We start from the raw sequence: 19,201 nt of genomic DNA on the forward strand, positions 1-19,201 counted from the left end.
ACGCCGGCAAGTGTGTGGGCAAAGGAGAGACCCGTGGATGCCAAGACCCATCGGTTATTCCTCGGTCAGAGTCGGCAGGGCTGGCAGAGCGTGACACGTGGATCCAAGTTCCCTTTCCGTGTCCTCACGAGATTGCATGTCCTTAGGTAGGTTAAGGATTTAAGAGACTGAATTAACCCGAGAGCCTTTTTAACCTAACAAGAGACAAAATTACCGTTCATCATCAGATTTCATCATCAAATCTTAGGGTTTTTGATAATAAATAAAATGTGTTTTATTTTTTTTTTAATTTTTTTTTTCAACGTTTATTTATTTTTTTTGGGACAGAGAGAGACAGAGCATGAACGGGGGAGGGGCAGAGAGAGAGGGAGACACAGAATCGGAAACAGGCTCCAGGCTCCGAGCCATCAGCCCAGAGCCCGATGCGGGGCTCGAACTCCCGGACCGCGAGATCGTGACCTGGCTGAAGTCGGACGCTTAACCGACTGCGCCACCCAGGCGCCCCAAATGTGTTTTATTTTTAATCAGAGAAATAGAGGATCGAAGGCAAAATGAGGCCCATCGTAGAACATAATAAATTACTCTTTTTGCGCATCTAAACTGTAGTGTGCGAATTTTAAACTTGCTCTAGGAGTACCTGAGTACTGTTTAATCCTCCTCTTTCCTGCCTTATGCAAACCCAACATGGTCTGCGTATGTGTAATGTAATCTTTATACCATCTCTGCTGGCAGTAAAGATTAGAATGTTAGAAATTCAACGGATGCAGTCAAATATCAAAATGTTACTTCGAATATAGAATGAGACGTTGGACATCTTTACATGTGAATCAGATAAGAGTAGAAAAGAAAAGCTATTTGTTCAGAAGAACTGTCATTACTGGATGCTGGTGTATTGACGTGGTTATTTTAACTGCCGTCCTACAGTATGAATGAGGCAAACCCCATAGCTTGTTACAAGGGCAACTTAGCAGTTAGACACGCCCCTGCCCCCACAAAACAATGCCCCTGCTTGAGAAGGTAATTGACAGCCCCACACGCTGTGATCATTTATGACCTGGGGGGAGTCTCCTGCAAGTTAGTTTTAGTTTTTTGATGACACATTTCTCCTGATCCACAGCATCTTTCTCTTTTCCTCCTCCATTCACATTAGACCGAACCTCAAAATGAATGTTGAATAAATCATTTCATATTCTTGTCTTACAATCTCGTCTACTTTTTAAAAAATCTCCACTCATTTGCTGTTCAGTCATGCCTTTTATTTTGAGAAGCTAAGGAGGCAAATGGTTTTTAATTGCCTTCCAAATATTTACATCCTATACATCCTGTGATTCAGCAATTACACTTATCAGTTTTCCACCCCCTGCTAACGTAACCACAACATTGTCACGAGGAAATCATGGGGGAAAATGCTGTAGCACACTCATTCAGCTTTGGATGTAGTAGAGGAAGAAATGCCATCCCTCCGTAACTTGCACTGCAAAATTATTTCCACCCTTAGGGGCAAATGGTCTCTTCCCACCACTGATGGGCCACCACTGTGGCAGGATTGAACGGTTCCCTCGGAAATGCCAAGAAGATTGTTCTCTTACAATGCTGTGTCCAGTAAATACTTGAGTTGTGCCTGTAATTGCCCTAAAATGCACTTCCTGCTGTGTTTGCTTATGTCCGAGAGCAGTTTAGAAGGTCAGCCTGAGAGCTTTAATAGCCTGGATTACTTGTTATTTGGTAATGGAGTAGCCAGGATAAGAGGCGATAGTTAATATTTGCGCCTCATTTATTGAAGAAATGCTTCTGGAACTCTTTCACAGGCTGATGATGTCATTCATTCTGATTCAGGTGTATCTTTAGGGTATTAAGTTATTGGTGTTGTTTTCAGGAAATACACAGCAAGCACAGAATTTCTTGCTCACAAATAGACCTTTCTAGTAATCTGAGTGGAGGGTAAATCTATGTACGTTCCGTGCCTCTGAGGTTTCCTGGCCTTTTCCCTGGACTCTTGCTCCTGGGATGGACTAGATTTGGAATCTGAAAATAGCAACACCAGTGCAGGCTGCCTGAGGAGTGTCATGTGGTTCTGCCTGAGGACGTGATGAACCCTTGCCTGAGGCCCCGGGCCATTCTGAAAATCACCGAGGAAGAGGCACGGCAGTGTTGGGTTTGCTTGGGACAACAGTGACCTCCAGTGCTAATACACTTCACAGGGACAGCCCGGAATGGCGACATCGCATCATTTCTTGGTAAATGAACAGACGTGATGACAAGGGAAATGTGGTTAGGAAGAGTGTCCTCGTGAGTCGCTGCTAACAACAGGGGCAAATGACAGTCCAGGTTAGAGAGAACATTCCCGCGTGGCACCGCCCAGCAGGAAGCACCTGCTTTCCCAGCCTCACTTCCGAGAAACAATGGCAAGGCACCAGGCTGCCCGCACTCTCTTGGCTTATCTCCTGGGACGTGTAAATGGAGATGGTGGTGCCCTCCCGCCAGCTGACGTTGATGCCTCAGGCTGGGCCTTGATGGTTGTGGAGTTCTCTCTTCCCCGGGTGTAGGAGACAGTTTGAGACACCACTAAAGATACAGAAAAGACCAAGTGGCTTGTAACTAGGATTATTTAAGATTGCATTCATTGCAGGCCGTCTTCTCTCCATAGAAAGATTCACTGCTTGATGCTCTTTTGGTCCCAGCCAACAAGCATTGAGAAAGCCATGTGCCATCTACCTTGTTCTTCACACCATGTGACAGCATCGTCATTGCCCTGTGTTGGAGAAGAACTACTTTCTGATGCTACATTATGAAGCTTTGTCTGTTGACTTTAATTTAGCAATAACTGCTCCCTCAAAAACTATCCCCAGATCCATCCAGAATGTGTTAGGTGCTGGTTACAAGTAGGCACCGTGGTAGTCCCTGCTCAGACATTATCTTCAATGTTTGCATCATCACATGACGTAGGTTTTGTCTCCATTTTATGGATGAGGAAAATGAAGCTGACGGAGGGCTCAAAAATCTGCCAACAGTGGGAATCGCAGGATTTGAACCCAGACTCTCTGGCACTACCATGCCCTTTCTGTACAAATGGAACGCAGAATCCTCAGCCACACGGGTCACATTTCGAGGACTCGTAAAGGCCTTATAGGGGCGCCTCCCTCTTGGGAAGAGTCTGTGGAGGTTAATTTTGTAGGTCAACTTGACTAGGCATTAAGGTCTCCAGACAGTTGATTAAATACTGTTTCTCTCTGTGTGTGTAAGGTGTTCTGGGAAGAGATTAGCATTTGAGGAGGTAGAGTGTCCCCAGCATAGATGGGCGCCACCCAATTGGTTTGGGGCCTAAAAGCGATAAAAAGGCCGAAGAAGGTTGGTTCTGCTCTCTGCTTGACTGTTGAACTAGGACATGGGTCTTCTCTTGTCCTCAGAGCTGGTTCTCAGGTCTTTGCACTTAGACTGGACCTATGCCCCAGCTCTCCTGGATCTCTACCTTGCAGGTTGAGGATCAGGGAACTTCTCAGTCTCCACAATTACATGAACCAATACCTTAAGACAAATCTATTTGTGTGTGTGTGCGCGCGTGTGTGTGTGTATTCTCTTTGTATATGTATATTCTCTGTGTGTGTGTGTGTATATATATATATATTCTCTTTATATGTACATATTCTCTTTATACACACACACACACACACACAGAGAGAGAGAGAGAGAGGGAGAGAGTATTTATATTCTATTGGTTCTTTTTCTCTAGAGAACCCTGAGTACTAGTTACAGTTTTTATTTAATACTTTTATATCCATAAGACACACAAACTACATGTAAACCTAAGGAAGTTTTAATCTCCTAATCTCCTTTAAATGACTGTAGTTTTACCATCTTTGCTGTGGGGCTGGGCATAGTTTTAGAGACATATCAGGTCCTTCCTTTATATTTGTCTTAAATGGAAAGATGAACACAAAATTGCCCTGCCCCTGAGTTTTGTTCCCTTTCACTTCCTTTGGAATGCTGTAAGAGGACTGCTGGAATTACATTTTCTAGGAAAGCAGACGCACATGGCGACTTCCCCTGGATTCTACACAAATGGGGTTCTGTGGAAGGTCAGGACCAAGTCTTTCGGATCTTTGGTCACCCCAAATACCTAGTACAACGATCTAGACATAATGAAGGGCCAAAAGAAACTGAATTTGAAGATATATAGGGTTTTCTTCTGTGCCTTTTAGCTAGTAGGAAAGTTCTTTTATTTCCCAACGGCAGAGAGAAGTCTCTTTGCCCTTTATGTCCAGTCGCCTTTTTCTCAGATGAGCAAGGCCTTGCGCTCTGAAGAATCAAGCAATCCCTGTCGTCTCAGGAAGAGAAATTCAGATAGGAGAACACTTACCCTTCACTGTAATGAATGGATCTTGGAAGATTCAAGCACCCAGTAGAGAAAAAGGGACCGTGGATGAGAGCTGATGCAATTAAATACACTTCTAAACACATAATTTCAGCACAGCACACAGCGAGTGACCTGATGTACCAGAGCCCATCTTTTCAGTCTTGGTGGCCTTTTGTGACACAAATCACAGGACATGCAGTTTGGAGCAAGAAAATAAAATTTCTGCTGAACTGTATGTCCTGTGAGAACAGGTGCCATGGCCGTCTTGTTGGCTCCTGGGCTGATAGATCTCAGTACCAAGACTGGCATACGATGCATGCTTGGTAAAATTCATAGAGGCGAATGAATAAGCAAGCAGGTAAATGTTGTGTAGGGACTTTAACCTGGAAGAGCTGGAAAGGTCCAAAGTGGAATCCAGAACAGGAAGCGTCCGCCAGCTCTTCCTGACCACGTGAGTGTTGCACCGTCGGCCACAGCAGCCTCCAGCCGCATGTGGCTACGCACATTTCATTAATAAAACCCAAGTGACGGGGACACTCAGTTTCTCAGTCTCACCAGCCACATTTCACACCTGCAGGGACAGAGCAATCTGGTGGTGAGCATAGGTACGGCGCAAATACGGAACGTCTCCGTTAATGTTCAGAGTCGATTGGGCAGTGCTTCCCTGGGCTCAGAGGTTTAAGGAAAGAAAAGCCAAGGATGTCCTTGTGGGTTTTTTTCATTATAGGATCCATCCCAGCTCACAGGTAAGAAGGTGTGCAGGGCCCAGGGTTTTACGAGAGTTCTAGAATGTGATATACATCTGGCTGGAGAACATGACATGCTGCGTTTCACAACAGCAAAATGGCAAACAAAATGTGGGGAAGGAAACGCTGGAAGGTGGGCCGTGGTCTTCAACACATGCCCTGTTCCGTCCTGTCTCTGCTTGTCAGCATTAGGCCTCGGGGACACTGACCTCGTCCTTCTGGGACTCCTAGGACTGGAAAAAAATTTTTAAATTAAAAAAAGAAAAAGGAAAGAAACTTTTTCTATTATTGCAAAAGTTCACTGACACAAATGTAAAAAATGAAAATAAATAAAGGTGTAAAAATGAAAATCTATTACCTCTTGGGTTTTACAATATTTTCTTTGTCCTTTTTCTGTGCACTTGTATGTGATAAATGCATTAAGAACCATTTCCATGAGGTTGTTCCTTTAAATTTTTTTTTAATGTTTCTGTATTTTTGAGAAGGAGGGAGACAGAGTGCAAGTGGGGGAGGAGCAGCAAGAGAGAGGGAGACACAGAATCCGAAGCAGGCTCCAGGCTCTGAGCTGTCAGCACAGAGCACAACCTGGGGCTTGAACCCAGAGACTGCAAGATCCTGACCTGAGCCAAAGCCGGACGCTTAACCGACTGAGCCACCTAGGCACCCCTCTATGACATTGCTCTTAAACTTTCGTCTGCAACATCTTATTAATGAGGGCATTTTATTACATTTGGTGGATATATTATAGATTACTTAACTGTCTCTTGTCATTGGATATTTAATTTTTGATGTCATGATTTTTTTCTTCATGAACACTCATATGATAAACGTCATTGCACAAAATGTATATATCCTTACAATTGTTATGAGAGCTAGGGATTCTGGATCAAACTGTAAGCAAAAATTTAAGTCTTTTTGACAAACATTGCCAAATCTACCTTCTGTATTCAAATTTATACTTGTGTCTGCCCACCGAATTTGTACTAGAAGAATGCTCTTCTCGCAAAACTGTACATAGAGGAGTTGAACTTGACTGTTACTCTTGGGGCTCAACTCGTGGAGCGTGATAAAGGTAGATTTTGTAATGGAACCAACATGAGTCTGCTCCTTGGTAAGACACAGATAGAACAGGTGTGGATGTCACACCAAGTAAAATTTATATGCAACAAGTAAGGAGATCACGGGCAATGACTTCCAAAGCCCTGGCTCTCTGAGCAGGGAATGGGTTCCTTTGTTTGGGGTTAGGAGGGATATTTAGATAGGGGAGCCTCGTCATCATCTGTAGACGCAGACATAGGGTCGTGCGTATGTCCTAGGGAAACCTGCCTGCACACACGTTGTGTGTTATGTAATGAAACTTGTGTTCCTCCTGGGGCGGAGATTTTAGTATTGCAATGAGGTAGAGATAGTTGTCAGTCTTTCTGGAGGTCACGCCGTGGTCCATTGGCTCAGGTGTGAGTAAGGGATTGAGCTCAAACTGCTCAGCATGGTCTGGGCTGGTTGGAGGTCTTGTCAGGACAGTCGCTCACTTGAGGGAAGGTTTCGCTTTTCATTTGCCTGAGTTAAGAGATAAGCTGGAGAGAGGAGCTCAAGGGAAAATGTGAGATAAAGGTTGGTGAGTACAAGCAGGTGGGCAATCAAGGTCAGGTACTGAAGTCTGGCAGGTGACAATTTGAGTGGTTGAGATCTTACCATGATAGCTAGTGAATAAATCATTATGCCCCAGGAATCTATCATGGTGAAGACTTCATGAAGCTGTAAAATATTGATAAGAAAGTTTAGAGGAAAAGTGGTTACATTTTGCATTGTTGTCGTTTTTGTTTGTTTCAGTAGATGGTCAAGGTCAAGTTGTGCATAGCAGGGATGGAGACCTCACACTGGAACATATTTAGGATTTGATGTTGTGTGTTGGAGCAGGTGAGAGGCAGGGTGTTTCTTGCTGTCAACAGCTGGGAAACTCCACTCCATCGTTGCCCCAGAACGGAGGCAGGGTGTGCTTTTTGTCCAAAATGACATGTTCAGTTACCATCTTTGAGTGTGTGCCGACTCTGGCATACTTGGATTCCTGGGCCAAAGTGACATCTGTGGAGGAAATACAATCTTACTGCCTTTTCTCCTTCAGGCCCTTATCACTTGATTTACATCTCCAATTAACTTCGTACATTTACTTCGTGTTTTACTGGTAGCATGATACACTTTTGTCATTCCCCAGGGTGGAATTATTGAAGCCGTGTATACTGGGTTCTTGGCCTGCCCTTAACTCCGTGTCTGTACCTTTCCCAAAGACAGTGACTGATACAAGGATTCAGCGTTGCCTTTTTCCTAAGTCCCCCTTCCAGTAATGCTTCTCACTGGTCTTTTCGAGAACACCTTTTTAACACGTATGGAAGAGAAGCTACTTTGAATAGTAAAATGAGTACATGCATAGACTCCGGAGCATTTTTCTGGCTTCATGTCTTTGCTGTGCTCCTGGCTGGTTGTGTGACTTGGGATGCGTTACTTGTTTGGCCCCTCTGTCCTTATCTGTAAACTTGGGACACAAATAGTACCTGCCTGACAAGATTATTAGGGCCCTCTACATGAATATCTGGGAAGTGCTCACAACGGTGCCTGGCCCTCAGTGAGTGTCGGCCGTTGGTCCTTCAGTCTTTCCTCTCACCTGCCAGTACTTTCGGGGCGTGTTTGTGTCTTTTCCTGCCCACCGATTCATATTTTATTGCTTTTGTTCTTTTGTAAGAGATTTCAGATGACCCTTTTAAATCCTATTTCCCCCGCTTATAATGGATCAGACATTTAGAGTTCCCTTGTGAGGATGGTCCTTCATTGAGACTGAATAATAACATGCCATAATGTTAATAATTGCTAACACTATTTGAGCACTTAATTACGAACCACAAATGATACTAAGGACTGCACCTGAAGTCTCCTTTAAGCCTCACAAAAGTCCTGTAAAGTAAATACACCTGTTACTCTCATGTTAAATAAGAGATTTGAAAGATGAAGCCCCTTTCCCAGGCTCTACAAGTAACGACAGAGCCAGCCTAGGAGCTGGGTCTGTCTGAAGCTTTTTGAAACCCCCCTCCTCCTGCTTTTCACCCTGTTTCATGCTCCCGGTAGATCTGAAATTCAGTTTACCATTTAATTAGTCATCTTCCATCAAGACGCTGCTGCCATTGATGATGACACTGTCGCTAGCAAAGCAACGGTAAACACAGCCGCTCTTGACCGAGCACCTGCTATCGCCAGGTGGCTGCTGGCCCTTACGCCCATCAGACTAGACGCACCAGGAGGCCCTCAGACTGAGCGGGCTCTAACCACGGCAGCCCCTGGGCAGACCCCACTCCGAGCCTGTAAATGCTTTAGGCTACAACAGAGAAATACTAAGGACAACCAATCACTAAGAGACAACTAAGCTTTAAGCCCTAGCCAAACAATTTTCTTTCTTTGCTTCTGCACTTTCTCCCTGTACACCTTTTCCCTGCACATCTAGCCCCTGTGGGTCTTGCTTCAATCAACTCTTAAAATTTTCATATGCCCAAGTTTATCTTCTAATAGGTGTGGAAATAATTTTCCAGGCCTGAGATGGGGCCGCTGTCACCCCGAGTGCCGCGTCAGCAAACCGAAAGAAAACTTAGATGATTTTTGAGTCCCTGTAGAGACCCCACGTTTAGCCAGTAAGTCTGTGGTGTAACCAGTCAGTCCCCAAATTCCAGGCCACTTCTAGATCTTCTCACCCAAACACAGTTGGGTATGTGGCCCCGGCCAGCCAGATATTCTCTATTGTCTCTTTCGTGCCTTTATCTTATAAAGGCTTCTTGTTTTAGCCTCCTGTTGGTGTTCTCTAGACCCTTGAGAATGGAGACTGCTCACTTCCTGCAGTCTTAAATAAAGTTTGTTTGCATCAACTGAAGTGTCTTCTTTATTCCTTTTTAGCAGTTTTTGGTGATGAAGAAGGAGATCTGATGCTGACTGCTAACAGACTATGGGACAAGGAGACGAACCTGCTAAAACCCTCAAGCTCACTGTTCCTCATTATTGCTAGAGGCCAAGGGTAAGTCACTCTCAGATTTGAGCTCCGCTCCCTTGTGTGCAGCTCTCTGATCCAAACTAACTTTATTTAAAACATCCATGTAGGGGCGCCTGGGTGGCGCAGTCGGTTAAGCGTCCGACTTCAGCCAGGTCACGATCTCACGGTCCGTGAGTTCGAGCCCCGCGTCGGGCTCTGGGCTGATGGCTCAGAGCCTGGAGCCTGTTTCCAATTCTGTGTCTCCCTCTCTCTCTGCCCCTCGCCCGTTCATGCTCTGTCTCTCTCTGTCCCAAAAATAAATAAATGTTGAAAAAAAAAATTTAAAACATCCATGTATATGAGGATAACTATAACTATGATTATAACTATAATTATAACTATAACTATATATATATATATATAGAGAGAGAGAGAGAGAGAGAGATAGAGAGAGAGAGAGAGAGAGGGAAAGAGAAAGCTATATATTGTCCCCAGAAAGGTTCTGGGACCCCTTTATGGGGTTTGTTAAAGTTTCCAGAAAGTTTCTAGAGACCCCAGAAAGGTTCTGAGGTGTGTTAAGATTCCCAGAAAATTCTGGGGTCCTGGAAAGGGTCCTGGGTAGTTAATATCAGGGGTCCACGGCAAATAGCAGTGGTAAACACTAAAAACAGGGAGGTCCAATCCTGTAATGGGGGGGACTCGACTCACCCAGTTTCAACTTGGGGACACGGAGAAATAATTAAGACAAGAAATTGGACTGTTTAGACCCTCAAATCAAAATCTAAATCTAATGAGGCATGAATCGGACTATTAAAAGCCATCAGGGAGTCCACTGCTGTAGAGAAATCTTCTCATGAAACAATCATAGGTCTGTCGCTCATGGGAATCTAAGAAGCCCAAGCTACAGAATTGCCGGGTGCATGTAGAGCTATTAGATGCCTGCTACCTAACTCTCAAGAGTCCTGTGCTAGGGCACATTGGTCACAGAACAGGTTAGATTGATTTTAGGTCACCTGCCAACCTCAAGAAGATGCCTGTGCAGTGAGGTGCACCATAAAAGACCTCCCAGCCCGAGGTGGGGTCCAGGGAAAATGGGCAGGAGCCAGCAAAAGGTGAGAGTTCTTGCCAGAGTCTGCTCTCTCTCACATCTTTGTAGTTGCCTGACAAGAGAGGAAGTTGACGCTTCACATTATCCCTTCCTTTCCAAATCCAGACTCCTGTTAAGTTGGTTTTGGGATACCCATAGGTTGTTGATCCTTTTCTCCCAGAGACAGTGAATTCCTTCTTACTTACTCATTTTGTGCTCTGAGAGCTTGGCGTGGCTTTCTGCCTGCCTGGGACATGCAGGTTATGTGTTTTTACACATGCAGGTAGCTCAGCCATCAGATGAGGGAACCCCAAAATATGACCGGACAGATATACATTGCACTCCATTTGTGGCTAAGGTTCTACTGATGCTACCTCTGAGAGGATTGTCTAAGTCTTTCTTTTTGTCCTTCTTTCTTTCTTACGTTTATTTATTTTAGAGAGGGAGTGTGTGTGTGTGTGTGTGTGTGTGCATGAGCAGGGGAGGGGCAGAGAGAGAGAGAGAGATGGAGAGAGAGAGAGAGACAGAGAGAGAGAATGAATCCCAAGCAGGCTCCGTGCTCAATGCAGAACCCACCCTGGGGCTCAATCCCACGAGCCATGAGTTCATGACCTGAGCTGAAATCGAGTCGGATGCTTAACGGACTGAACTACTTAGGCGCCCCTTCCTTTCTTTGGCTGCCTTTGCGGTGGCTCTGGATATTGGGAGGATGATATCTTTTGTGCCCTCTTTGAGGATGCCTTTTTCATCCATAGGTTGTTCAGTACTTGCAGGAATGTTTACTCTTCGTCCTGGCTAAAATCTGACAAGACAGTTGAAAGGACTTTTTAAGTAGCTCTAGAATCAGAAGTTGAACAATTTTGAAGCTGATCTGTTCAGAACCTGTCAGGAACTTTTTTTAAAGGCCTTCTCCCCTAAGCTAAAATGAAACTATGTACCCAGAGGCAAAGAGAAACATTCCAGAGACAAACAGCTTTCAATCTAGACACAGGAAGCTTAGGTTTCCATCTTAGTTGAGGATCTTCTCCGTGATATGAGGAAGCAATCTGAAGATAATGTAGTTGGATAGGTGGGTCAGCTCCTGATTTCATGCATGTTGCAACTGAAATTTTTGAGGAATTAAAAACAACTGAATAGGTAAGAAAGATATAGGATATATATACTCAGCCTTAAAAGGTGAAATCCTGCCATTTGCAACGATGTGGATGGAGCTAGAGAGTTTTATGTGAAGTGAAATAAGTCAGACAAAGAAGGACAGATTCTGTATGATTTACTCATATGTAGAATTTAAGAAAGAAAACAGATGAACAAAGAAAAGAGAGACAAAAAAACCAGACTTAAATATAGAGAACAAATTGGTGGTTGGCACAGGGGAGGTGGGTGGGGGCATGGGTGAACTAGATGAAAGGGATTAAGAGAACACTCACCACGAGGAGCAGTGAGAAATGTATAGAAATGTCGAATTATACCGTAACGAGTGTTCTGTGACACTGCATGTTAATTATATTTCAATAACGCAAACAAACCACTGTCCTACAAAGCAGGCCAGAATTTCTTACAGAGATCTGTCTTCAGGCCGTGCCGTGTCACCTCACGTGGGGTTCCTCATTTCCATAGCATTTTGAAAAAATAAATTTTCCTATTGAACGTACCTTATGGACGTATGTTTATATGTCTGGATTTGGAGGGATCCAGAAGACAATGTTCTTGAATGAAGCAGTATATCAGTAGAATGACAAGTCTTGCTAACAAGGGTTATGTGATTGTGCCTTTTCCACTTAAGAGTGTAAAAATCAAAAAGACGAAACATCCAGTGCAGGAGGTCTGCCTTTGTGCTTCCAGTGGGGGCTGGGGAGGTGAAGGACTACAGATCCAGATCTAGTTTATTGTTTTCTTCAAGCATTAATATTCATCCTTTACTGCCAGGAATGCTTGTGAAGCTCTGTCACTTGAATTTAAAAAGGCTTTTGAGGAGGGCTCCACACTGTCTGCTCTGAACCGGGACCTCGCTATTCTTATTTGTAAACTGTCAGCATGAGGCAGGAACTAACCATCAGGAAGATTGGCTTTCACAAAAATATAAAGTGATTAGGAAACTCCAAACATCTATAAGCCTAACTTCTTTCATGCCTTATAGTTTGCTTTTTCTTGTGCTTTATGAAAAGAGCAGAACATCCACTGGGGATTTTCATTCATTGTTTTGTTGACTCTTAATTCACAGATGATTTATGCCATGGCTGCATTTGCAGAATCGGTTCATGAATATAGACTCCAAGAGAGCCAAATAACATTACACAAAGTTTTTCTTTCTCCGCTCTTAAAACTTTCCATGATATTCAAAGTGAGTGCCTTCTGGATTTACCCCCCTATTTCAATACACCAGAGAGCCAGAAGATGGAATCAATGTTCTACTAAGCAAGGCTCTATCTTACGAATTATTGGTTGTCTCTATTTCATGTGTGTGGTCTCCTCGGTATTTACAAATGCCAGATAACTTTCCCAGTCACACATGCCGCTCTCCCAAAAGTGCTCATTTGGAGACACTGAGCCCTCAGAGTGGGAAAAAAAACACCAAGCAGTGAGTTTTAGAAATGCAAAACGTGGCAGCTCAATCTCAGTAATTACAGGGTACCACCGAAACTTGGGTCCCCCAAGGCTTACCTGATTTTTTTAAGGCTTATCTTGACTTACGTCAAATTTCTATCAGGCCAGAAGTGTGGTGTTTGTAGGGAAACACACGTTTCAGGAAGAGCCTTTAAACTGGCTCTGTGCCCCCTGCTCACACCTTTCTCTGTCACAGAGAAAGAGAGCTCACAAAGAGAGCCCAGAAAGATGGGCACGTACCATTCTTTCCCTATTGGAATCACATACCAACAGCCCCTGGCAAATGACCAACATTTAATGGGATTTCAGTCTGCCATTAGAATTGCTGTTTCCCAGAATAAAAGGTGCACAGTTGCCTGTCGTCCATGATGCCTTTACGATCTTCCCATCATCTTCCGTGTCCTTCGCCACCATAGTATGGTGCATATTCTTCTTGCAGGTCAACCGTCCATTGTCCTAAATTTCCTGGTTTCCTGGTATATTTACCAGTGTGAGCTCTTAGAGACCAGAAATTCTGTCTTTTGTCTAATGGAAGAGCTAGCAAATGCAGGAATTCAGGAAGTGTTTGTTTAATAAATGAATGACCAAGCAATGAATATAAATGAATAGAACCAATGCTTCATTTACTCTTTCAATATACCACTTAACTTGCATAGATAGGCACTAAAAATCATTAAAAAAAATAAGACATTATTTTTTAGGAAGTTCAAGTCCCCAAGTTGAGAAAAAAGTCTACGGCCATACCACCCTGAACGCGCCCCATCTCGTCTGACCCCAAGTTGAGAAAAAAAAATAGTTTCTTGCCAAATTTTTGAAGAGGAAAAAGAGAAATGTCTTAGTCAAGAAAAAAAGGTGATTGAGACATTCTGAGTTTTGCAAAATTATCTACATTTAATTCACTTTGTATATATTTTCTGATTGACTTTTATCAATTGTTTGTAGTAGAGTTGGGTGTGAGAAGAAATACAAGATGCAGCTCCTTTTTTTGAAGAAAACTTAAGATTTAGTGTATGTAGGGCCATTACGTAGAACCTTTAGAAATACTTTGGGAAGCGTTGTAGGACTCATGAAACCTGAGGGAATCGTAGAGTCTCCACAGAGGGCTCTAGAGCACAGCGCACTGGCTGGGAGCTTGGACTCTGTAAAGGTTTCTTGCTATAACTACTCTTTCCAGCTTCGCGTCTTTGTTAGTTAGGAGTCTCTGTTCTCATTGAGAAGACATAATGAGATGAGATGAGATGTCCTCATCTATAAAATGGGGGTTCAGGTGTCATGGCACCCTGCATCCGAGGACTGGAGTGAGAATTGGGTGAGCTGATGTAGGCAGAATGCTTGAAATGCTATCTGGGGGGTGGGAAGCAAGATCGGCGATTCTTTGTGAGCAGAGCAAGTAAATGGTGCAAAGGGAAGGAGACGGATGAGCCAGAGGCACGGCGTTTGCAGGTTCAGGAATTTAAGTCGTGGGGTGATTGAAGAGTTGAAGAATTCAAGGGGGCTGGAGCACGCGAATCCCGTGTCCAGCGTGAATGTGGCTGTAACAGGAAGGCAGACAGCTTGTGGGTCCCAGCCTATGAGCCCAGGGCTGTGAAGTTTTCCCCGTGAAGCGACTGCACAGACAACACTTGCTCACTTTTCTTGTAGTATATACTCTCGCGTGACTCGGTAACCTTCTTATTTTACATGGGAGCCGATTTTTAAAACTAATCTACCCTAGCTCTTAGTGTACTTATTCAGTTACATTTCCTTTCATTAGTTGTTGTTACTTATTTTAGAACTCTATTTATGATCTTTTAAATGAGGAGAATACAAAGGGTAAAAGAGAGGACTTAGGGGATGTTTGAGCCTAGGGAGGCTATGTGTATCCTTTTCTCCTGGTTGGTTCACAAGGACACCCTAAACCCTTCCAGGTTCCCGTGGTTCCTTAGGCAAAAAAAAAAAAAAAAAAAAAAAAAAAAATCACGACTCTGGAAAAGACCAATAGTCTTTGTGTAGAAACAGGTGAACCGACATTTCTTCTGAAGAGAACAACTTGCCCATTTCTTGGTGGATCTGTTGTAATTTCATGCGTTTCTCAGGCCCCTCTACGAGGAAACCTGTTAAATAAAACCCATGGTCGCCAGCTCCCTCAGCTCGCGGCAGGAACAGTGACCGTGCTATGAGGACACCCCTGAGTGGGTTTCATTTTAAAGCAGTGATTCCTCACCCCCAGAAAGCACATTGTTTTCTCTGGTTTGGGAAAGTGAGAAAAAATGACAATGTGGGAAATTTTTCACAAAACTATCTTTTTTTTTTTTTTTAGTTTAAAGGATAATAATTTGGTCTGAAGTGATGATGTTTCATTTTTTTTGTTATTAAAATATTCCTTTAATGAACTCATGGTAACAAAAGATGATGATAATCTAACATGTTATGTCTCAAGACACGATGCTGATATCCTTATGATGCTGTCTGTTCTTCAAATCTGTTACTACTTAGTAACTTCTAAATGTCTGGGGTCTTCTGTTCTAGAGAATAACCAATAGTCCTAAAGCAATTGTGAGAGTTTTTGAGGAAAGACAATAAAGGGTACCAAAGGAACTACTGGATTATTTTTCTAAGTTCTTCTAGAAGAAGGTGTTTTTTTTTTTTTTAATTGTTTTCATGTTTATTTTTGAGAGGGAGAGAGTGAGAGTGGAGGAAGGGCAAAGAGAACGAGACACACAATCCCAAGCAGGCTCCAGGCTCTGAGCTGTCAGCATAGAGCCCGATGCGGGGCTCGAACTGACAAACTGCGAGGTCGTGACCTGAGCCAAAGTCAGATACTCAACCGACTGAGCCCCCCAGGTGCCCCTAGAAGAAGTTTAATTAATTCGAGCTATTGAAAGTGATATTCTTAGAATCCTCTGTACACATCTACTACATAAAGCCAGGACACAACCTCTTTGCTCGGTTCCACATGATCTACGTGTTTCTGCCTTCACACTTCTGCTTCCAGTCTTCACGGAGGCAGAAATGCCATCGAGGAAAGCGACACCAACTGTAATGCCCCGCTCAAATGTCTCCTTTCTCATGAAAAAGTCCCTGGTTGTTTCCACCTCTTCTTCCAAAATCTTGGGGTGTTTTATGTAAACCTTCCTTATATTTGTTTCTTTTGAAGACAAGTATGATCCTCTTGGCTGACGTATTGATTGCCTGCAGTGGCCATGGCAAAGTACCGAAACCTGGGTGGATTAAGACAACAGAGGTGTGTTGTCTCACTGGTCTTGAGGCTGGAAGTGTGAAATGACAACGTTGGTGGGGCACACTGTCTCTGGAGGCACTGGGGAAGGCACTGCTCCATGCGTCCTTCTCCCCTGCTTCCTGTAACCTCAGGCATTGCCTGATGTGTGGAGGCATCCGTCCAGTACTCCGTCGTCTGGGGACGTTCTCCCCAAGTGTCCTCACACAGTCTGCCCTGTCCACGTTTCCCTGTTTCGTGATGACACCAGTCATATGGGATGAGGGCCCACCCTAATGACTTCATTTCACCTTGATTACCTTTGTAAAGACCCAGTTTCCAAATAAGGTCCCATTTTTATGTGCTAGGCATTGGGACTTCAATGTAGCTGTTTAAGGGGACACAGTTCAAACCATAAGTAGTTAAGGTGATTGGTGCTGGGGATTCCGGGGGCCACTGAGAGATGAGGTGGGGGAGAGAAACTGGGAACAGACCATAAAGACACTTTCTACCAAGTTGGGAGTTTCGGGATTTAGGAAATGTATTGGTCGTCTTGTAGCACAAGATCCAAAGTCCCAGAGGACTTGAAGTTTTAAGTGTTATCCCCTGGCTACTTAGGGTAGAGGAGGGACTTAGCCCTTTGGCTTCCCTTTCCCCAAGACTTGTTACTGGTGGGTTTCCCAAAAGAAAGTGTGGGTTGCATTTAGAAAGAGAGGCTGCAGGTAAAATAAAAGCAAAAACAGTGAAATTTCTTGACCCAAAATGATTCAAATAGAGTTTCATACTACAATAAAATTCAGTCAACTTGACAAGACTGTATGTGACGATACAACAAGACATGTGTTACAGTTATTTCTTCTGCTCACAAAGTATCCACATTCTTTAGCAGCTGTGACATAATAATAAATATATATTTGGTCTCTCTCCTTGATTCCTGACACAGACCTCCTCAAACCCTTGCAATTTCCTGAGTAACGGTTATAATAGAAGTGTCTTATACAGACAGCTCTGTCTGGTGATAGGAGAATCTTTTGTTCTTTTTTTTAATTAATGTTTATTTATTTGGAGAGAGAAAGTGCATGAGCGGGGGGGGGGGGGGCAGAGAGGGAGAGGGAGAATCCCTAGCAGGCTCCATGCTGTCAGCGCAGAGCCCAATGCAAGGCTTGGCCTCATGGACTGTGAGATCACGACCTGAGTCGAAGTCAAGAGTCAGATGCTTAAGCAACTGAGCCCTCCAGGCATCCCAGAGCGTCTTTTGTTCTAATGAGACAACTCTCGCTGGGGTCCTGGATGGGGACTGGACCAAGCCATCCACCAGGGAGGTCGAGTTCGTAATGGATCATGCCTACATGACGAACCTTCATTAAAATCCCTAAGGTATGCTGTTCAGAGACCTTCCAGGTTGGTGAACACATCCACCTACCTGGAAGGTGGTGCCCCCCCAACCCCAGGGGGACAGAAGCTCCTGCACTCAGGACCCTTCCAGACCTTGCCCATGCACCTCTGCATCTGGCTATTTGTGTGTATTCTTTATAATATCCTTTAAAATAAACTGGTGAATGTAAGTATTTCCTTGAGCTTTGTGAGCCTTTATAGAAAATTAGTGACTCTGAGGAGAAAGTGGTGAGAACCTCCAACTTAAAGCCATTGAGTCAGAAGTGCAGGAGGCCCGGGACTTGTGGTTCGCATCAAAAGTGAGAGGCGGTCTTATACCCTTAATCTGTGGGGTCCGTGTTAACTCTGGATAGGTGGTGTCAGAATTTAATTGTAGGACACTATGTTGGTGTCTGGAGAGTTGGAGAACTAGTTGGTGTGGTAAAAACAATAAATAGGGGCGCCTGGGTGGCGCAGTCGGTTAAGCGTCCGACTTCAGCCAGGTCACGATCTCGCGGTCCGTGAGTTCGAGCCCCGCGTCGGGCTCTGGGCTGATGGCTCGGAGCCTGGAGCCTGTTTCCGATTCTGTGTCTCCCTCTCTCTCTGCCCCTCGCCCGTTCATGCTCTGTCTCTCTCTGTCCCAAAAATAAAAAAAATAAATAAATAAAATAAACGTTGAAAACAATAAATAAAATACGTATTTGGTATCAGAAGTGTTTTGAGTGGAGACAGTTTCCCTTTAGCAGCTTAAGACAACCCCCATTCTATTCTGTGTCACAATTGTGGGCCGGGGATTTGGACAGGGCTCAGCTGGATGTTTCTTCTGTTCTGTGTGTTATCAACGAAGGCTCTGGGGGGCACCAGATGGTACTTAGGCTGGTCTGGCCTCCCCAGAACTTAAGGAGAATTAGTGAGAGGTTAGAACCGGCTGGGTTGTTGACAAGACATGTACAGTGGTCTGGCCAGCACATGGTCTCAAACTAGCCAGATTCCTGAAATGGTAGCTCAGGGACACAGAGAGACTTTCAAGAAGCCTGGGAATGTCACAGCGCTTCTTGCTGTCAGCCTCAGAGGCCCAGGAGGTAACACCGTATCCGCTAAGTAAGTTCCCAAGTCCACGCTGCTTTCAAGGGGAAGAGAATCAGACCCTGCCTTTCAGTGGGAGGAGCAGTGAAGATTGTAGAGCCATCCAGCACAGCAAAACTCAACATGAGGATGACTGTTACTCAAAGTCCTGCAGATATTTTGGGAGATGCTGATAAAATTTCCGACTTTATTTACCGTACACTCAAGCAAGTAAACATTTAAAAGTTAACCCAGTGCTTAGCTGTAGCATTACAGTACTGTGTACCCATCCTGGGTATAAATAAAGCTAAATCTACTTCCTGGAAAACATTACAACTAAAAATATTTTAGCAGTTTAGAATTGAGAGTGCTTACTTAGTTAAGCCATCTGCTTAATTTCTAAAACATCCCGTATAACCGTTTCTCCCGGTATCAGGTAGACTATTGTACTAGAGTGACTTGAGAGTCATCGAAAGAATGCCATCCGTTTGACGAGTAATTGAAGTTTTAGATATGCACAGACAGATTCCTACCAGGATTTCATCGTATTTCTCTTTGGAAATACAGCACAGCTTAAAAAAGAAAATGGCTTTGGGGGTGTTGCCATAATGAGTGGGGACAAAGATTAGCACCACTGGGAGTATTTACAATCCCAACCCTTGGATACTCTGCTGTTTTCTTGGTTTTACACGGTTCCATAAAACACAAATAGCAGCTTTATTGTCTCTCTTCTGTTGTTTTACAAGCTTCATGTTGGCAGCCAGGCTTA

The sequence above is a fragment of the Lynx canadensis genome, chromosome D2 (assembly GCF_007474595.2).
Source record: "Lynx canadensis isolate LIC74 chromosome D2, mLynCan4.pri.v2, whole genome shotgun sequence".
Lineage (NCBI taxonomy): Eukaryota > Metazoa > Chordata > Mammalia > Carnivora > Felidae > Lynx > Lynx canadensis.